Genomic DNA, 3,681 nt, shown 5'->3' with positions numbered 1-3,681 from the left:
TTTTCTGCTTGCTTTTGCTCTCTTTTTTTTTCGCTATTTTTTTTTCTTTTTTTTTTCTGCAAGCTTTGTTCTTTGCTGCTTTTTCTTACTTCAAGAATCATTTTTATGATTTTTCATATTATCAAATAACATGTCTCCTTGTCATCATTCTTTCAAGAGCCAACATATTTAACATTCTTAAACAACAACTTCAAAAGACATATGCACTGTTCAAGCATTCATTCAGAAAACAAGAAGCATTGTCACCACATCAATATAATTAAACTAAGTTCAAGGATAAATTCGAAACTCATGTACTTCTTGTTCTTTTGAATTAAAACATTTTTCATTTAGGAGAGGTGATAGATTCATAGGACATTCATAACTTTAAGACAAAGTTACTTAGAAACTAATGATCATGTAATAAAGACACAAACATAGATAAACATTTAACATAAGAAAACGAAAAACAGAAAGTTTAAGAACAAGGAATGAGTCCACCTTAGTGATGGTGGCGTTTTCTCCTTGAGGAAACAATGATGTCCTTCAGCTCTTCTATGTCTCTTCCTTGTCTCTGTTGCTTGATCCCTAATGATTTTGGTTCTCCTATCCTTAGTTGCTCGCAATAATTGTGTGGGGGAAAATGTCCCCTGAGGTATCTCAGGGATCTCTTGTTTTGCAGTCAAATGTTCTACCACTGAGCTATAGATCCTTTACACGAATCTCTCCATCTCCCATGACTTAGAGGTGGAAGCTTTTGTCTTCCCTTTTCTCTTCTCTCTCTCTTTTTTTTTTGAGGTTTCTCTGGCCTTAGGTGCCATCAATGGTTATGGAAAAGCAAAATAAGCAATGCTTTTACCACACCAAACTTAGAATGTTGCTCGCGCTCGAGCAGGAGAAGAAAGAATAGATGAAGAAGAAGATGTGGAAGAAACTAGGATTATGAGGAGGGAAGGTGGGGATCCTGTGGGATCCACAGATCCTGAGATGATCCTGTGAGGTTCACAGATCTTGAGGTGTCAAGGATTTACATCCCTACACCAATTAGGCATGTAAAATGCCTTTGCATGCAATTCTGGCATTTAAACGCCGAACTAATGCTTGTTCTGGGCGTTCAGCGCCCAGATGCAGCATATTTCTGGTGTTGAACGCCAGCCAGATGCTTGTTTCTGGCGTTCAACGCCAACTCTTCCTCAGTGTGCATTTCTGGCGTCTGAACACCAGGATGCTACTTGTTTCTTATGGAATCTCTATGGTCTCTAGATGAGCCTCAGAGTCCTTTGGTTCCTCAGAGGGAAACTCCTTATTGATCACTGGACGTCCCAGGAGGTCTTCCGCCTTGGGATTCACGTCCTCCACTTCCTCCTTGGGTTCGACCATGATGGTTATATCAATGGCCTTGCACTCTCCTTTTGGATTTTCTTCTGTATTGCTTGGAAGAGTACTAGGAGGGATTTCAGTGATCCTTTTACTCAGCTGGCCCACTTGTGCCTCCAAATTTCTACTGGAGGACCTTGTTTCATTCATGAAACTTAGAGTGGCCTTAGATAGATCAGAGACTAAGTTTGCTAAATAAGAGGTATTTTGTTCAGAGTTCTCTGTCTGTTGCTGAGTAGATGATGGAAAAGGTTTACTATTGTTAAACCTGTTTCTTCCACCATTATTAAAGCCTTGTTGAGGTTTTTGATCCTTCCATGAGAGATTTGGGTGATTTCTCCATGAGGGATTATAGGTGTTTCCATATGGTTCACCCATGTAATTCACCTCTGCTATTGCAGGGTTTTCAGGATCATAGGCCTCTTCTTCAGAAGGCGCCTCTTGAGTACTGTTGGATGCAGCTTCCATTCCATTCAGACTCTGAGAAATCATATTGACTTGCTGAGTCAATATTTTATTCTGAGCCAATATGGCATTCAGAGTATCAATTTCAAGAACTCCCTTCTTCTGAGGCGTCCCATTACTCACAGGGTTCCTCTCAGAAGTGTACATGAACTGATTATTAGCAACCATGTCAATAAGTTCTTGAGCTTCTGCAGGCGTTTTCTTTAGGTGAATGGATCCCCCTGCAGAAGTATCTAATGACATCTTTGATAGCTCAGATAAACCATCATAGAATATATCCAGGATGGTCCATTCTGAAAGGATGTCAGAAGGACACTTTTTGGTCAGTTGCTTGTATCTCTCCCAAGCTTCATAGAGGGATTCACCTTCTTTCTGTCTGAAGGTTTGAACATCCACTCTAAGCTTGCTCAACTTTTGAGGAGGAAAGAACTTGGCTAAGAAAGCCGTGACTAGCTTATCCCAAGAGTTGAGGCTATCTTTGGGCTGAGAGTCCAACCACACTCTAGCTCTGTCTCTTACAGCAAACGGAAAAAGCATAAGCCTGTAGACTTCAGGATCTACTCCATTAGTCTTAACAGTATCACAGATCTGCAAGAATTCAGTCAAGAATTGAAAAGGATCTTCAGATGGAGGTCTAGGGAACTTGCAGTTCTGCTGCATCAGAGAAACTAATTGAGGTTTCACCTCAAAATTGTTTGCTCCAATGGTGGGGATGGAGATGCTTCTTCCATGTAAATTAGAATTAGGTGCAGTAAAGTCACCAAGCATCCTCCTTGCATTATTATTATTTTCGGCTGCCATCTCCTCTTCTTGTTCGAAAATTTCTGAAAGGTGCTTGCTGGATTGTTGTAATTTAACTTCTCTTAGTTTCCTCTTCAGAGTCCTTTCAGGTTCTGGATCTGCTTCAACAAGAATATTCTTGTCCTTGCTCCTGCTCATATAAAAAAGAGGGAACAGAAAACTAATAATAATAGGGATCCTTTTTGCCCAGGTGTAGAGGTTCCCTTAGGTGAGTGAAAGAAAAGAAGAGTAGAAGAAAAAAAGAAGAGAAAATCTGAATTCAGAGAGAGAGAGGGGGTTCGGATTTTTGGTGAGTGAGGAAGAGATGTTAGTAAATAAATAAATAAATAGAATGAGGTGAGAGAGAAAGAGGATTTTCGAAAATAATTTTTCAAAAAGAGTTAGTGATTTTCAAAAATAGTTTTTGAAAAAGGTTAGTAATTTTTGAAATTTAAAATCAAAATTTAAAATAATTATTTAATTAAAAAGAAATTTTGAAAAAGAGGAAGGTATTTTCGAAAATTAGAGAGAGAGAGAGTTAATTAGGTAGTTTAGAAAAAGATAACAAACAAAAAGTTAGTTAGTTAGTTGAAACAAATTTAAAAATCAATTTTGAAAAGATAAGAAGATGAGAAGTTAGAAAAGATATTTTAAAATCAAATTTTGAAAAAGATAAGATAAAAAGATATTTTTGAAAAGATATGATTGAAATTAGTTTTGAAAAAGATTTGATTTTTAAAATCACAATTAATGACTTGATTCACAAGAAATCACAAGATATGATTCTAGAACTTAAAGTTTGAATCTTTCTTAACAAGCAAGTAACAAACTTGAAATTTTTGAATTAAAACATTAATTGATGATGTTATTTTTGAAAATTAGGAGATAAAGATAAGAAAAAGATTTTTGAAAAATATTTTTAAAATTTTCGAAAATAAATAAGGAAAATGAAAAAGATTTGATTTTTGAAAAAGATTTTGAAAAAAAGATAAGATTTTTAAATTGAAAATTTGATTTGACTTATAAAAAACAACTAAATTTTAAAAATTTTTGATAAAGTCAATCCAAATTTTCGAAATT

At 36.0% G+C, this 3,681-nt stretch overlaps 1 non-coding gene across 1 annotated transcript; it reads left to right on the top strand.

Annotated features, from left to right (window-relative positions):
• The first annotated feature begins 2,119 nt into the window (after positions 1 to 2,119).
• On the top strand, positions 2,120 to 2,226 carry LOC112731098 (small nucleolar RNA R71). The gene has a single exon (XR_003166890.1). It is a non-coding gene; the product is annotated as a small nucleolar RNA R71 (small nucleolar RNA).
• Positions 2,227 to 3,681: the final 1,455 nt, after the last annotated feature.

The sequence above is a fragment of the Arachis hypogaea genome, chromosome 12 (assembly GCF_003086295.3).
Source record: "Arachis hypogaea cultivar Tifrunner chromosome 12, arahy.Tifrunner.gnm2.J5K5, whole genome shotgun sequence".
NCBI classification, from domain to species: domain Eukaryota; kingdom Viridiplantae; phylum Streptophyta; class Magnoliopsida; order Fabales; family Fabaceae; genus Arachis; species Arachis hypogaea.
The sequence above is the reverse complement of the archived record's forward strand: the minus strand, read 5'-3'. Positions and strand labels throughout refer to the sequence as shown.